Source organism: Balaenoptera borealis (assembly GCF_965194805.1).
Source record: "Balaenoptera borealis genome assembly, chromosome: 3".
NCBI classification, from domain to species: domain Eukaryota; kingdom Metazoa; phylum Chordata; class Mammalia; order Artiodactyla; family Balaenopteridae; genus Balaenoptera; species Balaenoptera borealis.
The window spans coordinates 68,740,228-68,762,213 of NC_138866.1; the positions used below are offsets into that span (position 1 = coordinate 68,740,228).

The 21,986-nt window shown below is 35.9% G+C and overlaps 1 long non-coding RNA gene across 1 annotated transcript; it reads right to left on the bottom strand.

The window, feature by feature from the left end:
• Positions 1 to 5,023: 5,023 nt before the first annotated feature.
• Positions 5,024 to 21,482, bottom strand: LOC309625143. The gene is made up of 2 exons (XR_014242350.1): positions 5,982 to 21,482; positions 5,024 to 5,940 (listed from the first exon to the last, which is right to left on the bottom strand). It is a non-coding gene; the product is annotated as an uncharacterized lncRNA (long non-coding RNA).
• Positions 21,483 to 21,986: the final 504 nt, after the last annotated feature.

Here is a 21,986-nt window from a genome sequence, read left to right on the forward strand (position 1 = left end):
TGTAGCATAGAGCCGTGAATTTGCTACGATCTGTTTAATCAGCAGTGTATTGATTTTCCGCAGCTTTCCTTCATTTTAGCCCCATAGCAGGCTTCTGTAATTTCCTTTGGACAAAGTGTAACCAAACTGTGCTAAGTGATGTTGATTTACAGGCAAAAGTAAAGGGGTAAATATAAATTAACAAGCTATAAACATTTTACAAGTGGGGAGTCAATAAAAACAGTGTCTGCCGTTTCTTTTAAAAAAATGATTTGAAGCAGATTGTTAACAAACGTGTCCAAAGAAACTGACATGAGTCTGAGAATAATTTTTGTGCTTTGTGATTAAGAATTGATCAGTCTAAAAGCCTTGGATGCAACTGAATCACCCATAAGCTGCTGGCCTGAAAAGGCTCAGCAGGGGCTGGTATTTGTTTGTTAAACTCCCATGATTCCAAGTAGATAATTGGTCTGTGAAGTTCATGGCAGAATCTGAATTTGCTTTCTTGCTTCCCAGCTGGCTGAGCGCTGGTTTATAGACTTATGTGTACAAATTTAGCCAGCAGCAAACCTCACATCTTTAATATAAAAGGTGTTTTGTTGTGTTTTTCAGGTGCTGAGTGGAAAGCCCACACTCCAGAAGCTCATTAAAAGGGCCAAGTTACAGTACAGGTTTATTTCTGTCACAGCGTTTCTGAAAACAGTGACAAGGATTAATATGTTTCTTTAGTACTGGAAAAAGCCTGACACAATCCCCTGTGAATTTGATCATCTGTTTCATTGCCTGTATAAGATTCAATCTCCTATTATATCCTGAAGTTCCAGCTGTAAACTAATGCTGGTAAGGATTCATAAGCTATTGCAGAAGCCTGGGGCAAAACTAATTGTTTTATTCAACAGTCACTTATTTATTTATTATTTATTTCATACCCCTCTCTTATCATCTTTTTCCATTGTTCCTCCTCAAAGTCAAGATGATCTTGGCTCTTTGTCTGCATGCACAGAGCAAATATAGAGACATGGGAAGTTCATGTTGCCAGGAGCTTTCAAAAAAGTTGCTACAGATCAGTGTGTTGTAGAAATGTGGCCCGATCTAAATTTCTTATAAAACTATTCTACTTTCCTTTCCTTAAAATGGAAATTCCTTATTAAAAAGCAATTATCTGCACAAACATTATAACCTTTGTGTTTTGTATAATCATGTGACATTAGGCTCTATCTGCTAGTGGTTGCTATGTTTCTGGGACATGATTTAACATGTGGTACATGCAAATCCTAGGAAAGTGCAAACTATGTCATAAAATGATTCTGTTTTACATCAAAGTAGATAGGCAAATAGCTATTTGCTATTTTCAAAAATTAACAAAGTTATAACAATATGCTGTATGGATACCATAAAAAATAATCTTCTGAATTGAGGAATCTCTGTCTCTAAATCTCTCTAAATCTCTCTCTAAGTAATCTCTCTCTCTCTCTCTCTTTCTCAATTCAGTTGTAGAGTAATATTCCTTACCTACCAATTTTTGTTTATGGCAAATTACATGCTACATTAAAAATTTAGATACAAAAATTTATATTCAAAATTTCAAACTTTAATGCAAGTACATAATAAGACACAAACAGAAGGATTCCTAATAGTCCATTTGTGTACACTTTATAAAAAGTTGGTGGAAATTAATGCAAGATTAGACAGAAGAAGTATATTCAGGCAATGTTTGAAATTAGACATTAAGCTTCCATTGTTAACAGAAGTTGAGTGCTAATTCCCTATACATCACAGACATTTTAATCCATAATAACTGACTGTAAATACAGTGTGAAGCTAGCTAGAGCCTTATTTACACCTGCCAATTTGCTGCCCTCCAGCACTAAAAACAAAAACAAAATGGTAGCACAAGAACTGCCAAGCAAAACACACCCTGCCCCTCATGTACACTCCTTTCTATTTCCACAAACAGAACCTCTTGCTTCTTGTTTTCCATCAACAAATTCAACTATGGGATTTGAAATAAAGTTAAGGAAAAAGACATTTGCGTGACATGACAACAACAAATAATTGTTAAAATGGTCATCTCTTTCAAACATGTGTCCCCTTAAAACATTGTAAGTGCTTGTAAGCATTTCATGGCACTTTTAATTGAGAAGTAGCACATGTGCTATGCAATGCATATGTTGCAATGGCAGCCACTTATTTTTACTGAATAGCTACAAAATTTGCACTCAATTTTGTTCATATAATAAAAGCCCATGTTGTGCGTTAAAAAGAATATATCATGGATATTTTGATTGATAAAGTTGCATTTCCTGTTGTTTTTCATCCCCTGTGCCTTCCTATCATATCTCATTTACATAAATAATGGCAGCCCAGTTATTTCTGTTTCTACTTTTTTTAGAAGCTTAAAGCATTTGTCAACATTTTAGTGAGGTTTTCCCTATGACCTTAATTCAATGAAAATAATTTCTGCTAAATGCTGGACAGTGTTTTACCCTTCTATTGTGGATAACAGTAATTTGCATATTATTGCATCTATTACTTAACTTGTATATATTAAAATAGTAACATAAGGCATATAACAATGACTTGCATACATGATGATATGAATAATTTGTGTATCAATAACATCTTTTTTTCAGTGAGCTCAGTACTTGTTATTTGATATTGAACCCTATCCTTATATATTCAATACATTGAGAACAAAAGGGACTCATACATTAGAACAGAGTAGTGGCTACCAGAGGGTAAAGGGTGAGGGTGCAAAAGGGGATAGATGGAAACTAAATTTGGGGTGGTAAATACACTGTAGTGTGTACAGAAGTTGAAATAGAATGTTGTACACATGAAACATATAATGTAATAAACTAATGTTACTTCAAGAAAAAATAAATTTTAAAAAAAGAATGTGTGCATCTTAATTAGCTTTTTAAGGTTTTTGAGAACAAATTTTATTTTTATCACATAGAAAAAACTGAGGGTTACTCCTTGGACAAAAATAGGTGGCTAAGCCAATATTAGATCTCAATACCCTTTTGACTTTAGATCACATCTTAATATTTCATGCCAAAGGTTTATGAATTCCAAGGCTGGTAAACACATATGTGGAGATTTATGTTTTATTGGCTAGATTGTAGGATCCTTAAGACAGGGTAAATGTCTCATTTAACTTTTAACCAACACTAAACACGTATTTAGTATTCAGTAAATATTCATTAAATTGAATAAACTGAGGCTTTGAAGACATAAATTGCCAGTGCATGATATCTTAATAGAGTATACAAATTCTTGTCACTTATGGCAATGATGATCAGTTTTTCAGGTCAACATGTTGCAATTACAAATTGTTGCACAGACAATATTTATTTTGCCTTCTAATGGGAAATTAGATGAATAAGAAGATATGGGGATATATGTATAGGTATAGCTGATTCACTTTGTTATAAAGCACAAACTAACACACCATTGTAAAGCAATTATACTCCAATAAAGATGTTAAAAAAAAACAGTAGACAGTGTCTGGCATGCTATAATTGGATGTTGCTTTACTCCTATAAATTAAAAAGATTATCTATCTTAGAAAAAGGTGAAATTTTAAGAATTGTCTTTTTTTTTTTTTGGTAAGTCTGTAAAGTATAGTATCCCATGAAACATTAGTAAACATGAAAATATTATAGATACAAGAAAAATGCTATAAAAGGCATGATTGCTATAGATTTATGAGAGAGTGCTAGTAAACCCATATCATTCGTTAGAAATTGCATGTAAAAAATATAAAGTTTTGATTTTGTGGCTAAGTAAACAGCATGGCCTTATATTTACCATGGAAATCTATACCAAGAGACTAAGACAGACATAATTTGTTAAAACAAACTTTGAAAAATTTTTCTACCAATTTCTGTTCTCATATTAAATCCTAGAGTAATCAGGCATTGAATTAAGTAAAGTAGGTCTATGATAGAAATCTGAGGCATATTTCTAAGGACAGAATCTGTGCCAACAGTGTCAATCAGACACTTAAAAAGTACTGTTTATTTAGGATGATTAATGACTATCTAATGTCTTTGTTGATTTTTCTTTGCAGTTAAGTGGTGGTCTCAAGTTTATTTTGGTAATAAAGCACTGTTCTGGGAAACGAATTCAAATCTTGAGTTCTCATCTATTTAACCTTTAGATTTTTGGTAAGTGGAAATTATGCTTTGTTCTCTCAGTTTCCTTTATTCTGCATTATACTACATCTTTTCATTCAAAAATGTCCAAACCAGTGAATTAGATACATATTGTAATGTACTGAAATCTGTAGCTACCCTTAGTTCAAGCAACTTCAGAAAGTTAAAATAAGTTAATGATCAATTGTATATGAAAAGAGTATTGCAGATCGTAGTGTAATTGTGCCCACAGTGAACAAAGTGAATGATTTGTGCTTTCTCAGCTTGTTCTCGCTTGTCCACTAGTTTGTAAATTCTTTTACTCCTGAATATCAAACACATGACTCTAATTATTTTAGACTCCATGCAAAGAATAAACATCCCAATTAATATAGGTGTCATCAGTGTAGGTGATATATCCTGGGGAATTGTAAAGCTAAAATAACAAGAAAATAATAAATATTTACATAGGGTATACAGATACTTTTACCTCATTATAACCAACAATAATACCATAGATATGGCACTTAGACTGAAACTACTTCTTTATTCCCAAATCACAGATTGTCATTTTTGTTGAGCTATTTGTTTGGAAATTTAAAATATGGTTATCTGACTAATTGATTCTTCTTACAGGAAGCTATTCCTTTGGGTGGAAATTAGAACATCAGGGAGAAGATTGGCCCAAGTGAATTTCCAAGGTTTAGTCAACAATATTTATTAAGCTCTTACGGTATAAGAGAACATTATATCAGGTTTTGTATGGGAATAGTCAAAAAATGAGTGCAGGGTACAGGATTCCTCTCCACAGAGCATTTTAATATGTATTAGAAAACTAGGACATTCATCAAGAAGACTTAGATGGACACTTTTATTTTTTATTTATTTTTTGTCAAATTCTTTTTTTTTTTTTTTTTTTTTTATGGACACTTTTATTAACCAGAGTTACATAAGTACCACGAAAAGGCCAAGTGGAGGCATGGTCATAATCAGGTGGGATTCATCATGGAAAAAATTCATTTTAAGCCAGGTTTTAAAGTAATTAAGAACTATTGAATGGAAAGGGGAGGGACTTAATAAGCTCACCGGAGGAGAATTAAATGTCATTTGACAAGCACTGAGTGCCTTCTATATGCAAGGCACTATGCTCTGGACTTTATTGACTTGCAAAAGACTCAGAGGCGTGCCTGCCCTCATGGTCTCTCCATCTAGTGATGGAGACAGAGAGGTTAGCAACAATGGCATGTGCCAAGGCTCAGGAGCAGAACCATACCTAAAATCTTTAGAGAACCGAAAGACTTGTGTTTTTGCCTGCACTAAAGATGCCACACAGAAGAATAAAAATTAACTAGTTTACGGAAGTGCTGGAGTGGGTCAGTTGGCAAATGATCTTGAAAGCACATGCATCAGCTAGAGACAGTTTCAGTCATGAGAGCTGTGAATCAAACTCCAAAATGCCATCAGTGGTCCAGGTTCCTTCTTTCTTTCTGTTCAATGATTCATAGTGTGAAACTCTAGAACTAAGAAGGGGAAATACCATGGGCCTGAAATTCCCTCTAGCATGCGCCCATGTGCACACACACGTGCACACACACACACACACACACACACTTTCTCCATCTTAGTTAACTGGCACCCCATTCACCCAAACTATAAATATAGGAATCATTTTTTCTTCCTTTCGTCACCACTTGTAGCAATTCCTATAAGCATTACATCCAAAATACTCCTTGCATTTAGCCATTTGTTACCATCTTCACTACTACCACCCTAGTTCAAACCTCCAACATCTGTTATTGGGGTTATTACAATAGTAATTTACCTCCAACCTCTGTTATTAGGGTTATTACAATAGTAATTTACCTGATCGCCCTGAACTCTTATCCCTTGCAATGTAGTCTCTTCTGATAACCAGAGTGATCTTTTAAAGAATATAAATCAGATTATTCTGCTCACATGCTTAAAACTGCTGACAAGCTTTCCACTGCGATTAGAATTAAAACTTCAGATTCTGTATCATGGCCTGCCTACCTAGCCATAAATGATCTAACCCCTCAGCACTCTTCCACTCATTCTCTCCACATTGACACACTCCTTATACTTTATATACTTTCTTTTTTTCTTGTACTTTATATGTTTATACTTTATATACTTTCTGTAGCCATTAAGATCATTCCTACTTGAATGTGTTTACACTTACTGTTTGTCCTTCCTACAATACTCTTCCCTCTAGATAATTACATCCATATATCTGGCTCCTTATCTTTCAGGTCTCAGAGGTCTTCAGAGTACAGTCTATCTAAAGTGGTCTCCTTTCACCCAGGCACCATCCCTGTTCTATTTTTTTTTTTCACTGTAACTTTCTCTATCTAAAATATGTATCTTTTAATTTATTGTGTATTGTGTCTGTCCAGTAGAATATAAGCTCCATTAGGCAGGCACATTATGTCGTATGTGTTCTTGTTTCCCTGCACATAGAACAGCTCCTGCTTCAAAATAGGCACTCAGTAAATACTTGTGGAATGAATAAATGATGAGGATGGCTTTGGAAGATGTCCACAGTATTGTCTTTGATATGAGGCAAGTTTGGGACTAACTGATGAGAACCAAGGAGGAATAGTAACACTTTTTTTTGCAGTAGGAATAGTAATACTGTAGGAGGAAAACAAAAGTAGTTATAGGATGTCCTGGGACATTCGTCCACAGTACACAGAAGGCAGAGAAATGGGGCTATTCAGGTGTGGGAACTGAACTAAAAAAGAATGACAGGATCAGAGACTGTAGAGTCTAGTGGAATGGCTATACAGCCCAATTTACTCAGGACAGTCCCAATTTACATCTGTTGTCCCAACTTAATTATTAACTATGCCCCCCTTTCATTCTCAAAAGAATGTTCCCTGGATGAAAAGTTATATGATCAACCTAAGTTTAGGATGCTAAAGAACTATCCATGGAGTTCCTACCAGCCAGTGAAGACTAAAAGGAGAATCCTTGGTAGTTTTGTACCATGTCACTTGCTCCTCTGAAATGTAGAACAACTCAGAATGTTTTCCAAAGGCATAGGCCTCAAAGGGATCAACATGGACTTTTCCACCAGCTGCTTCAGTGACTGTGCAATAAGCAATCATCCAGGGATCTCAGCCTGAGCTATGTGAAAGTATTTGGCAAAAAGGAATTAACACTGCTACTTCTGATGCAAGAACAGCAAGTACTTCACTGAATCATCAAGTCAAACCAAAGATGGAAGGAGTCCCAGAATGCCAGCTGGGCTAGGTTCCCGCTTTAGTAAGCTAAATACAAAAACTTGATCAGGTCTCAAATGGCATTTATTTAACATACAGGTAAAATGGGCCACATGAAGACTGCATTACAATGAACAAACCCCATAACTATGTGGCAGCTCTTCTACTGGATTTGCAGACAGGAGTCTAATAATTTTTTTTAATTAATTTATTTTTGGCTGCGTTGGGTCTTCGTTGCTGTGCGTGGGCTTTCTTTTTAGTTGCGGTTAGCAGGGGCTACTCTTCATTGCCGTTCACGGGCTTCTCATTGTGGTGGCCTCTCTCGTCTTGGAGCACCGGCTCTAGGTGCGCGGGCTCTAGGGCGCAGGCTCAGTAGTTGTGGCGCACGGGCCTAACTGCTCTGCAGCATGTGCGATCTTCCTGAACCAGGGCTCGAACCCATGTCCCCTGCATTAGCAGGCGGATTCCTAACCACTGCGCCACCAGGGAAGCCCCAGTCTAATAATTTTTATTCAATTTTCTGTAGACTTCTTCCAGCTCTGAGTTTAGAGAGAAATTTTTAAAAGCAGATTTAACAGGTTTTCTCTGATAAACTCTGTTACAATCTTTGTCATTAGCAGAATTAATGTAGTAGTTAACAAGCACAGGTACTTGCTTGGAGGTTTACGTATGTTATATCAGTTAATCTCTATACAGACATGCCTCAGAGATATTGTGAGTTCAATTCCAGATCACTGCAATAAAGCAAGTATCAAAATAAAAGCAAATCACATGAATTTTTTTGGTTTCCCAGTGCATATGAGTTATGTGCACACTATACTGTAGTCTCTTAAGTGTGCAATAGCATTATGTCTAAAAAATGGACCTATCTTAATTTAAAACTACTTTATTGCTAAAAAAAATGCTAACCATAATCTGAGCCTTGAGTCATAATCTTTTTGCTGGTAGAGGGTCTTCCTTCTATGTTCATGGCTGCTGACTGAGCAGGGTGGTGGCTGCTGAAGATTGGGGTGGCCGTGGCAGTTTCTTAAAATAAGACAACAATGAAGTTTGCTGCATCAGTTGACCCTTCCTCTCATGAACAGTTTATCTGCAGCAGGCAGTGCTGTTTGACAGCATTTTACTCACAGTAGAACTTCTTTCAACGTTGGAGTCAATCTCTCAAACCCTGCCTCTGCTTTATCAACTAAGTTAATTTATGTACTATTCTAAATCATTTGTTATCATTTCAACAATCAGCACAGCATCTTCACCAGATATAGATTCTTTCTCAAGAAACCACTATCTTTCCTCATCCATAAGCAGCAACCCCTCATCTGTTTAAGTTTTATTATAAGATTGCAGTAATTCAGTCACGTCTTCAGACTCCAATTCTAATTCTACTTCTCTTGCTATTTCTGCCACATCTGCATTACTTCCTCCAGTGAAGTCTTGGACCCTTCAGAGTCATCCATGAGGGTTAGAATCAACTTCTTCCAAATTCCTGTTAATGTTGATATTTTGACGTCTTCCCATAAATTATGAATGTTCTTAATAATATGCAAGATGGTCAATCCTTTACAGAAGCTTTTCAATTTACATTGCCCAGATCCATCAGAGAAATCAGTCTGTGGCAGTTATGGCCTTTCTCCAATAGTAAGACTTGAAAGTCAAAATTAATCCTTGATCCATGAGCTGTAGTGTGGATGCTGTGTTAGCAGGCATGAAAAAAAACGTTAATTTCATTGTACATCTCGATCAGTGCTATTGAGTAACCAGGTGCATTGTCATTGAGCAGTAATGTTTTGAAAGGATTCTTTTTTTCTGAGAAGCAGTTCTCAACAGTAGGCTTAAAATATGCAGTAAACCATGTTGTAAATAGATGTGCTGTCATCCAGGCTTTGTTGTTCCGTTTACAGAGCACCGGCACAGTAGACTTAGCATAATTCTTAAGGGGCCTAGGATTTGGGGAATGGTAAGTGAGCATTGGCTTCAACTTAAACTCACCAGCTCCATTAGCCCCTAAAAAAAAAAAAAAAAAAAAAAAAAGACAGAGTCAGCCTGTCCTTTGAAGCTTTGAAGCCAGCCATTGACCTGTCCTCTCTAGTTATGAAAGTCCTAGATGGCATCTCCTTCTAATAGAACACTGTTTCATCTACAGGGAAAATCTGTTGTTTCATGCCAACAGGCACATGAAAAGATGCTCAACATCACTAAACATCATGGAAATGCAAATCAAAACCACAGTGAGATATCACGTCATACTTATCAGAATGGCTACTACCAAAAAGATAGCAAATAACAAGTGTTGGCGAGGTTGTGGAAAAAAGGGAACCCTTGTGGCGGTCCAGTGGTTAAGACTCTGTGCTTCCACTGCAGTGGGTGTGGGTTCGATTCCCGGTCTGGAAACTAAGATCCCACATGCTGCGCAGCTCCACCAAAATAATAATAATAAATAGAAATGTAAATTGGTGCAGCCAGTCTGGAAAACAATATGGAAATTTCTCAAAAAATTAAAAATAGAACTACCATATGATACAGCAATTCCACTCCTGGGTATTTATCCAAAGAAAATAAAAGCACTAATTAGAAAAGAGATATGCACCCCTATGTTCATTGCAGCATTATTTACAATAGACAAGATATGGAAGCAACCCAAGTGCCTATCAAATAAATAAATAGAGAAAATGTGGTATACATAGACAATGAAAAGTTAGTCATAAAAAATAATGAAATCTTGCCATTTGGAACAACATGGATGAACCTAGAGGATATTATACTAAGTGAAATAAGTCAAACAAAGAAAGAAAAATACTGTATGATTTCATTATATGTGTAATCTAAAAAACAAAACAAATGAACAAACATAACAAAACAGAAACAGAGTGATAGATACAGAGGACAAACAGGTTGTTGCCAAAGGGGAGGGGAGTGCAAGGAGAAAAGAAATAGGTGATGGAGATTAACAGATACAAACTTCCCATTGCAAAATAAATGAGTCACTGGTATGAAATGTACAGTGTGGAGAATGTAGTCAATACATATGTAATATTTTTCTTTTGTGACATATCGTACTAGACTTATTGTGGTGATCATTTTGAAATGTATAGAAATATCAAAATACTATGTTTTCCACGCACATATGGTCACCTTATTTTTGATAAAGGAGGCAAGAATATACAATGGAGAAAAGACAGCCTCTTCAATAAGTGGTGCTGGGAAAACTGGACAGCTACATGTAAAAGAATGAAATTAGAACACTCCCTAACACCATACACAAAAATAAACTCAAAATGGATTAAAGACCTAAAAGTAAGGCCAGACACTATAAAACTCTTAGAGGAAAACATAGGCAGAACACTCTATGACATAAATCACAGCAAGATCCTTTTTGACCCACTCCTAGAGAAATGGAAATAAAAACAAAAATAAACAAATGGGACCTAATGAAACTTAAAAGCTTTGGCACAGAAAAAGAAAACATAAACAAGAAGAAAAGACAACCCTCAGAATGGGAGAAAATATTTGCAAACGAAGCAACTGACAAAGGATTAATCTCCAAAATGTACAAGCAGCTCATGCAGCTCAATATCAAAAAAACAAACAACCCAATCCAAAAATGGGCAGAAGATCTGAATAGACATTTCTCCAAATCAGGTATACAGATTGCCAACAAACACATGCAAGGATGCTCAACATCACTAATCATTAGAGAAATGCAAATCACAACTACAATGAGGTATCACCTCACACCAGTCAGAATGGTCATCATCAAAAAATCTACAAACAATAAATGCTGGAGAGGGTGTGGAGAAAAGGGAACCCTCTTGCACTGTTGGTGAGAATGTAAACTGATAGAGCCACTATGGAGAATAGTATGGAGGTTCCTTAAAAAACTAAAAATAGAACTGCCATATGACCCAGCAATCCCACTACTGGGCATATACCCTGAGAAGACCATAATTCAAAAAGAGTCATGTCCCACAGTGTTCATTGCAGCTCTATTTACAATAGCCAGGACATGGAAGCAACCTAGTGTCCATTGACAGATGAATGGATAAAGATGTGGCACATATATACAAAGGAATATTACTCAGCCATAAAAAGAAACGAAACTGAGTTATTTATAGTGAGGTGGGTGGACCTAGAGACTGTCATACAGAGTGAAGTAAGTCAGAAAGAGAAAAACAAATACCGTATGCTAACACATATATATGAGATCTAAAAAAAAAAAAATGGTTCTGAAGAACCTAGGGGCAGAACAGGAATAAAGACGCAGATGTAGAGAATGGATTTGAGGACACGGGGAGGGGGAAGGGTAAGCTGGGACGAAGTGAGAGAGTGACATGGACATATATACACTACCAAATGTGAAATAGCTAGCTAGTGGGAAGCAGCTGCATAGCACAGGGAGATCAGCTCAGTGCTTTGTGACCACCTGGAAGGATGGGATAGGGAGGGTGGGAGGGAGACACAAGAGGGAGGAGATATGGGGATATATTTATATGTATAGCTGATTCACTTTGTTATACAGCAGAAACTAACACACCATTGTAAAGCAATTATACTCCAATAAAGATGTTAAAAAAAAATAAAAGAAATAGAAAAAAAAAAAACAATGTATGAGAGTTCCAGTTACCCTGTGTTCTTGCCAGACATGGAATTGACATTTTAAAACATTTAAGCTATTCTGATAGGTGTGAGGTTGTATCTCATTGTGATTTTAATTGGCATTTCCCAAATAGCTAATGGCTGGTTATGTTGAGCATCTTTTCATGAGCTTATTTGCCAGCGATATATCTTCTTTGGTGAAATGTCTGTTCAGATGTTTTGCCATTTAAAAAATTTGGTTTATTTGTTTTATTACTGTTGAGATTTGGGAATTTTTAAAAATATATGTACTTTGGATACAAAAAAATACTATGTTTTGTAACAGAAATTAACATAGTGTTGTAGGTCAATTGTACTTCAAAAACAAACTCATAGAAAAAGAGATCAGATTTATGGTTACCAGATGTGGGGGGTGGAGAAGGAGAAATTAAATGAAGGCAATCAAAGGTACAAACTTCAAGTTATAAGATAAATAAGTACTAGGGATGTGATGTACAAGATGATGAATATAACTAACACTGCTGTGTGTCATACAGGAAAGTTGTTAGGACAGTAAATCCTAAGAGTTCTCATCACAAAGAAGTTTTTTTTCTATTTCTTTAATTTTGTATCCATATGAGAAGATGAATGTTCACTAAACATACTGTGGTCATCATTTCATGATGTATCTAACTGAATCACGTGGTACACCTGAAACTTAATACAGTGCTGCATGTCAATTATAGCTCAATAAAACTGGAAGAAAGATACCTACATACATACATAAAAGTAAATCTGTTGTTTAGTGTAGCCACTTTTTTTTTTGCTGAAGTATAGTTGACTTACAATGTTGTGTTAGTTTCAGGTATACAGCAAAGTGATTGTTTTATATATATATGCACATATATACATTGTATATGTATATATATGACACAAATATATATAATTTATTCAGATTATTTTTATTTTAGGATTTTACAAGCTACTGAATATTGTTCCCTGTGTTATACAGTAAAATCTTGTTGTTTATCTATTTTATATATAGTAGTTTATGTCTGTTAATCCCATACTCCTAATTTATCCCTCCTTCCTCCCATTACCTTCTGGTAACTGTAAGTTTGTTTTCTATGTCTTTGAGTCTGTTTCTGTTTTGTATATAGATTCATTTGTATTATTTTTTAGATTCCACATGTAAGTGATATCATATAGTATTTGTCTTTGTCTGACTTCTCTTAGTATTATATTCTCTAGGTCCACCCACATTGCCACAAAAGGCAATATTTCGTTCTTTTTATGGCTGAGGAACATTCCATTGTCTATATATACCGCTTCTTTTTTATCTATTCATCAGTTGATGGACACTTAGGTTGCTTCCATATCTTGGCTATTGTAAATAATGCTGCTATGAACATTGAGGTGCATGTATCTTTTTCAAATTAGTGTTTTCCTTTTCTTCGTATATATATACCCAGCAGTGCTGGATCATATGGTAGCTCTATATTTAGTTTTTTAAGGAACCTCCATACTGTCTTCCATAGTGGCCACACCAGTTTATTATATATTCTCACCAACAGTATAGGAGGGTTCCCTTTTCTTCACACCCTCTCCAGCATTTATTATTTTTAGACTTTATGATGATAGCCATTCTGACTGGTGTGAAGTGGTACCACATTGTGGTTTTGATGTGCATTTCTCTGATAATTAGCAATGTTCAACATCTTTCATTTGCCTGTTGGCCATCTGTGTGTCTTCTTTGGGGAAATGTCTATTTAAGTCTTCTGCCCATTTTTTGATTGGGTTGTTTCCTTTTTTTATAGTGAGTTGTATAAGCTGTTTGTATATTTTGAAATTTAACCCCTTATTGGTCTCCTTATTTGCAAACATTTTCTCCCATTCCGTAGGTTGTCTTTTCATTTTGTTGATGGTTTCCTTTGCTGTGCAAAAGCTTTTAAATTTGATTAGGTTCCATTAGTTTATTTTTTGCTTTTATTTCTTTTGCCTGGGGGCTGATCTAAGAAAATTTTGCTATGGATTATGTCTGAGAATGTTTTGCCTATGTTCTCTTCTAGGAATTTTATGGTGTCATGTCTTATATTTAGGTCTTTAAACTATTTTGAGTTTATATTTGTATATGGTGTGAGGAAGTATTCTAATTTCATTGATTTACATGAGGCTGTCCAGCTTTCCCAACACCACTTGCTAGAGAGACTGTCTTTTCTCTGTTGTATATTCTTGCCTCATTTGTCGAAGATTAATTGACCGTAGGTGTGGGTCCTGACCAGACCTCATCTCTGCCCCCTCCTACCCAGCTGTTGTGACACCTTCTTTATATCTTTAGTTGTGGAAAAGCTTTTCTGCTAGTCTTCAGGTTGCTCTCAGAGATAGTTGCTCTGTAAGTAGTTATAATTTTGGTGTGCTCATATGAGGAAGTAAGCTCAGGATCTTCCTACTTTGCCATCTTGATCCTGTCTCCCGGTTCGTCAGTTTTAACAACACAACGTATGATGTTAAGAGAAGACTGGGGGTGGGGCTTGGGCTGGGATGGGTATCTGAGGCTGTCTATACTTTGTGAGTGGCTTTTCTGTAAGCTTAAAAATGCTCTTAAAAAAAGTAAATATGCACCTGATTATGTATGTTCACAAAAAAACTTTATGCTGGCTGAGACAGTGAACGTAAATGTAATCTTGTTGCAGAATTTGTCAGAAAATATGGTGAAGATCTCAGGTGTCTTGAACTTGAATAACTCATTCTATATAATATAGATATAGATAAATATATAGAGAGAAACAGATAGACAGACAAAGAGAAGGAGAAAATTACAAAATTCTCCCCAAGATAATCAAATCATGGCAAATGAAATGTTGAACATAGGCCAAGCACAAGAGAATCTCAATAATAGCTTCTGTGTATGACCTTGGAATCATACATCTATGACCTTTGATTTCTCCTACACCTCTCATGTGCAATTAGGTACAAAGTCTTGTCAATTCTTCCTCAGTTTTAAATTATTCTGTTTGAAACACTTTTATTACTCTCCATAGCCAGAAAAATTCCAAACTCTTTAGAATTGCATTTAAAGTCCTTCAAGCCTCTGAATCTAATCAACATTTTTAGTTTAATATGTCCTCTTACAGTCTTAGGTTCAGTCAGAACAGAACACTCACCATTGCTGAACATGCCATTCATTTCCATGCCTAGTCTGTAACACTGATTCTCATACTTTGGTGTGCATAAGTAGAGTATGGGGAAGAGCTTATTAAAAATGCACATTTCAAAGAAAAAAACAAAAAGTGCACATTTCAACAAAACAGAAACAGACTCATAGATAGAACAAACTGGTGGTTTCTAGAGAGAAGGGGGGTCGGGGGAATGGAGAAAATAGGTGAAGGAGATTAAGAGGTACAAAATTCCAGACATGAGATAAATATATCACAAGGATAAAATGTACAGCATAGGCAATAAAGTCAATAATATTGTGGCAGTTTTGTATGGTGACAGATGGTAACTGGACTTACTGTGGTGATTATTTCGTAATGATAAAAATTTCAAATCACTATGTTGTACACCTGAAACTAATAAAATATTGTATATCAAGCATAACAATAATAAAAAATGGCAAAAATTCAATGAAATAATGTAAAATTGGGATACAAGTTGGGACATCTGGTCTCTTATCCTGATTTAATAAAGTATTTGTGTTCTTTTTGAAAAAAAATAAATAATGAAAAATACAAATTCACATGTCAAGTCCATGTACTGCATTATGACCCCAAATAGTCCAAAGGACCTTCCTGCTATAGAACAACCAAATATTTGATAGAACCGCTTTCTATGCATTGCTGAGGTCACAGGAAATAAGGGAAATACTGAGGGCACCCCCTACAGGGGAAAATATCTGTTTTCTGAACCTGGAGTAGAGTCAGCAGGCAGCAAGCAAATCAGAACCATGAAGCTTCCCTGAAGGTAAATGTCAGTATTAGCACTCTCATCAGGAAAGTCTCAAGTAAGCTTCAAGGAAGAAGAGCTGAGCCCCAGGCTCTTGCATTAGCCAGTGGCTCTAGAAAGAAGCTTAAGTAGTTTCAGGTTGATAGTCTCCTTACCATTAGGAGCTAACTACGAGAAAGGGGATCTGAAACTCAGACTCTTGTATTAGAAAGAGACTCTAGAAAAAACTTGAAGTGATCTTAGGCTGTTAATCCCCTCCTAAATAATTAAATGCTTATTTAATGAAGGAAAGAAGACAAGGTTGGTACTTTTAAGGAACTTAGGCTTCAACAGTAGAAAGAAAGAAGTATAATCTGCTCTAATAGAAGCTGAATGCTTACAACTTGTTATGTTTGCATAGAGGTGTCCAAGGTTCTCACAAATTAAGATGAAACATGACCTCTTAATCAAGTATCTCCAAGCATGTAAGAATACAAGCCATCATACATGAATCAGTAGAAACATCAAACAACAGATTTATTCCCAAGGATTTCAGATACTGACATTCTGAGAATCAAAATATAAAATTTCAACTAATGAAATGTTTAATAAAATAGAATGGGCAGTCTCAAAAATGCAGAAGAGTAACAAAAACATGGACAGAGATTTGAAAGGGGGCGAAGTTGAAATTTTAGAGATAGAGAATATAATTTTGAAGTTAAAAACCAAAAGGGCATGTTTAAAGGCAGGTTAGACTAAGCCAAAGTGAAGATAGTGAGTGAGAAGATAGATCTTAAGAAATTATCTAGAATGCAGTACAGAGAACAAAAAGATGAAAAATATGAATGATAGGATCCAAATATAGAGACAGAATTAGACTACATCATATATTTCATTGAAATACTAGAAAAAGAGAGAGAATGGATGAGAGGTACTTTTGCAGAGATAGTATCTGAGACTTCTCCAGAACTGATGAAAATTATGAATCCACCAATGTCCATCCACAGGAGAATAGATAAGTAAATAGTGTTAAGTTCACAATAGAAATTACACAGCAGTGAAAACAAATGAACAACTACAAAAATCACCATAAATGATTTCTAGTAACATAATAAATTTTTTTTAAAAAGGAACAGAATATGATGTACTAATTATTTCATTCTTTTCTATTGAGGTATATTTGATGAATAATATCATAAAAGTTAAAGGTGTATGACATAATGATCCACAATTTTTAAAGATTATATTCCATTTATAGTTATTATAAAATATATAATACTTTGGCTATATTCCCTATGTTGTACAATATATCCTTGTAGCTTATTTATTTTATACAGCATAGTTTGTACCTCTTAATCCCCTACACCTATCTTGCTCCTCCACACTTGCCTCTCCCTACTGGTAACCACTAGGTTGTTCTTATGCCTGTGAGTCTGTTTCTTTTTTGTTATATTCACTAGTTTGTTTTATTTTTTAGATTCCACATATAAGTGATATCATATAATATTTGTCTTTTGCTGTCTGACTTATGTCACTTAACATAATACCATCCAAGTCTATCCATGTGATTGCAAATGGCAAAATTTCATTCTTTGCTATGGCTAAGTGGTATTGCATTGTGTATATATATGCTACACCTTCTTAATCCAATCATTTGTTGATGGGCATTTGGGTTGTTCCCACATCTTGGCTATGGTAAATAGTGCTGCTATGACACTAGGGAGAATGTATCTTTTTAAATTAGTGCTTTGATTTTTTCCAGATATATACTCAGGAGGTGAATTGCTGGATCATATGGTAGTTCCATTTTTAGTTTTTTAAGAAAGCTTCATCCTGTTTTTCATAGTGACTACACCAATTTACATTCCAACAAACAGTGTAGGAGGGTTCCCTTTTCTCCACGTCCTTGCCAACATTTGTTATTTGTGTTCTTTTTAATGATAGCCACTCTCACAGGTGTGAGATGCTATCTCATTGTGTGGGTTTTTTTTTAACATCTTTATTGGAGTATAATTGCTTTACAATGTTGTGTTAGTTTCTGCTGTATAACAAAGTGAATCAGCTATATGTATATACATATATCCCCATATCCCCTCCTTCTGTCTCCCTCCCACCCTCCCTATCCCACCCCTCTAGGTGGTCACAAAGCACTGAGCTGATCTCCCTGTGCTATGCAGCTGCTTCCCACTAGCTATCTATTTTACATTTGGTAGTGTATATATGTCTATGTCACTCTCTCACTTCGTCCCAGCTTATCCTTCCCCCTCCCTGTGTCCTCAAGTCCATTCTCTACGTCTGTGTCTTTATTCCTGTCCTGCCCCTAGGTTCTTCAGAACCATTTTTTTTTAAGATCCCATACATATGTGTTAGCATACGGTATTTGTTTTTCTCTTTCTGACTTACTTCACTCTGTATGACAGTCTTTAGGTCCATCCACCTCACTATAAATAACTCAATTTTGTTTCTTTTTACGGCTGAGTAATATTCCATTATTACTCATTACAGTAATATGTGCCACATCTTCTTTATCCATTCGTCTGTTGATGGGCATTTAGGTTACTTCCATGACCTGGCTATTGTAAATAGAGCTGCAATGAACATTATGGTACATGACTCTTTTTGAATTATGGTTTTCTCAGGGTATATGCCCAGTAGTGGGATTGCTGGGTTGTAGGGTAGTTCTATTTTTAGTTTTTTAAGGAACCTCCATAGTGTTCTCCATAGTGGCTGTATCAATTTACATTCTCACCAACAGTATAGAAGGGTTCCTTTTTCTCCACACCCTCTCCAGCATTTATTGTTTGTAGATTTTTTGATGATGACCATTCTGACTGGTGTGAGGTGATACCTCACTGTAGTTGTGATTTGCATTTCTCTAATGATTAGTGATGTTGAGCATCCTTGCATATGTTTTTTGGCAATCTGTATATCTTCTTCAGAGAAATGTCTATTCAGGTCTTCTGCCCATTTTAATTGGTGTTGTTTGTATTTTTGATGTTGAGTTGCGTGAGCTGTTTATATATTTTGGATATTAACCCCTTATAGTCATATCATTTGCAAATATTTTCTCCCATTCAGTAGGTCATCTTTTCATCTTGTTGATGGTTTCCTTTGCAAAAGCTTTTAAGTTTAATTAGTTTCCATTTGTTTATTTATGCTTTTGTTTATTTTACCTTAGGATACTGATCCAAGAAAAATATTGCTACAATTTATGTGGAAGAGTGTTCTGCCTATGTTCTCTTCTAGGTGTTTTACGGTTTTGGGTGTTACATTTAGGTATTTAACGCTCCAGACCTCACTCAAAGTTGGCGGCGTTTTGTGTCACCCAGTATATACACCAGAGAAGTACACCTATATGTGGAATTTATTGCCTACAGAACCGAAGAAAAATACTAGGTGATGTGCTTCCTACTTTGTGGTAAGGGGGACAAGATTAAGGAATTTTTCTCCTTGGAGGGGAATTGTGGCTTTCCCCTGCCCACTGTATACCTGAAATCTTCACTGGCATGGTCCCTGAATCTTCATGGGGTTTATATCTCACCCTCTGGAACATAAGTGTCTTACCAAAGTCTCATGTTATTAGCCATCTCCTGTTTGTCTGGACCAATCAGCATGATGTCATTGATGTAATTTATCAGCATGATGTTCTGTGAGATGTCAATATAATCCAGATATTTTGGGACTATATGATGACAGTGAGTGGAAGAATTAATGTAACACTGAGGTAACACTGTAACTCAATACTGTTGTCCATAATGTGTGAATGCAAACTATGTATGATTTTCTTTGCAAATTAGAAGAGCAAAGAATGCATTTGCTAAATTTTTAACCACATACCATATACTGAGGCATTGTTAATCTGTTCTAACAATGAGACCAACTCCAGCACAGTATCTGCAATCATCTTCAGTCATTCTCTAGTACCCATCCAGTTTCTATAAGGGCCAACCTGACTAATTAAATAGACTTATAGGGACAACCACACCTGCATCTTTTAGGTCTTTAAATGTTGCATTAATCTCTACCATATCCCACAGAGTATGATATTGTTTTTAATTTACTATCTTGGTGGGGAGAACTGGAGGGCATGGAATGTTTCAGAGGTTTTCACTTGGCCTTCTCCACTGGGACAGCACTTGCCCCACAGGCCAAAGAACAAATACGTTGATTACTCCAACTGCAAGTATGTTAATTCAAATTATACATTCAGAGACTCAGAAAATGAGTACTGGATGGATCCATAGTGGAAACACTGTGAGTTGACCTCTAAGCCAGGATTCCATTTATTACATACTCCTCTTAAGTCTCCATTCTAAAAGGGGAAACTTGCTGAAAGTTCAAGTTTCCACATATTTATGTCAACACAAACTCTGGGTCTAACATTACTCAAAATTAGGAATAAGAGGTCTGCATATTCCCCTTTCTTCTCTTTACAGTCATTCATGTAAACTGCTAGAGTTCCCTCTTCAGTGGAAGACAACAGAATCCAGTTTCTACAACGTATCAGCCACAATGTGGAACATTGTTATTTTAAAAAAATAGTAGATATTTTGTAAATGACTGAAAGTGAACAACAAAACTAGTCAACAGAACCAGAGTACAAGGTGAATCAAACACTGGAATCAGTAAACAATTTTGAAGCAGCTATTTTTAATGGGTTCAAGAATTTAAAGGAAAATTTGATCATAAGTGAATGGATGAAGAATCTCAGCTGAAAAATAGAAACTACAAGAAATGGGAATTCTGGGACTTCCCTGGTGGCACAGTGGTTAAGAATCCGCCCGCCAATGCAGGGGACACGGGTTCGATACCTGGTCTGGGAAGATTCCACGTGCCACAGAGCAACTAAGCCCATGCACCACAACTACTGAGCCTGTGATCTAGAGCCCACGAGCCACAACTACTGAGCCCTTGTGCTACAACTGCTGAAGCCCGCACACCTAGAGCCCACGCACTGCAATAAAAGAAGCCACCACAATGAGAAGCTCATGCACCACAACGAACAGTAGCTCCCGCTCACCGCAACTAGAGAGAAAGCCTGTGTGCAGCAACAAAGACCCAACACAGCCAAAAAATAAATTAAAAAAAAAAAAAGAGAAATGGGAATTCTAAAACTGAACAGTACAGAGTCTGAAATTAAAAATCCCCTGTATGGGGTCAAAGATTGTAGATGTCAAGAGACAGTTTCACTGAACTTCAAGATAGAGCAATAGTAATTACTTCAATCTTAATTGGTGCTAGTGTCCTAAAAGATATTTTCCTCCATCACATAAACTTTGAATCCAATAGAGATGTCCTATTGAAAATAAAAATAGAAGCCGTTGTTATTTTACAAATGCTTACATAAACACACACACGTGCAAACCTACACTAAAAGGGTAAAAATATGTGTTATTATTATTAAAATTAAAACTTACTTAGGTCTATTGACTTCATTCTATTTCTGTTTATTTTATCTAAATAAGAACATCTTATAATGTCAAACATATTTTTTCGGATTTCCCTGGTGGCGCAGTGGTTAAGAATCCACCTGCCAATGCAGGGGACACAGGTTCGATCCCTGGTCCAGGAAGATCCCACATGACATGGAGCATCTAAGCCCGTGTGCCGCAACTAATGAGCCTGTGCTCTAGAGCCCGCAAGCCACAATTACTGAGCCCGTGTGCCACAACTACTGAAGCCCACGTGCCTAGAGCCCATGCTCCACAAGAGACGCCACCGCAATGAGAAGCCCACACACCTCAATGAAGAGTAGCCCCCACTTACCACAACTAGAGAAAGCCCATGCACAGCAACAAAGACCCAATGCAGCCAAAAAGAAAAAAATAATAATAATAATAATAATAAATTTTTCAATGTAGATACACAAAAAATACAGAAAAATAAAGAGAAGAAAATAAATATCACCAAAAGGCAATGTCAATTAGCATATTACATTTTGATAGATTTATTTCTACTCTTTTGTCTAAACAAAAATAAATATATTTATTAAAGTAGGATCTTTGTGTAAATAATGTTTTGACTGATTTTTCATTTAACATTTTTTCATGATCATTTTCCTATGTCATTAAGCATTCTTTTAAAATGTAATTTTAATTGCTTTATATATCTATATCAGAAATTATAAACCTGT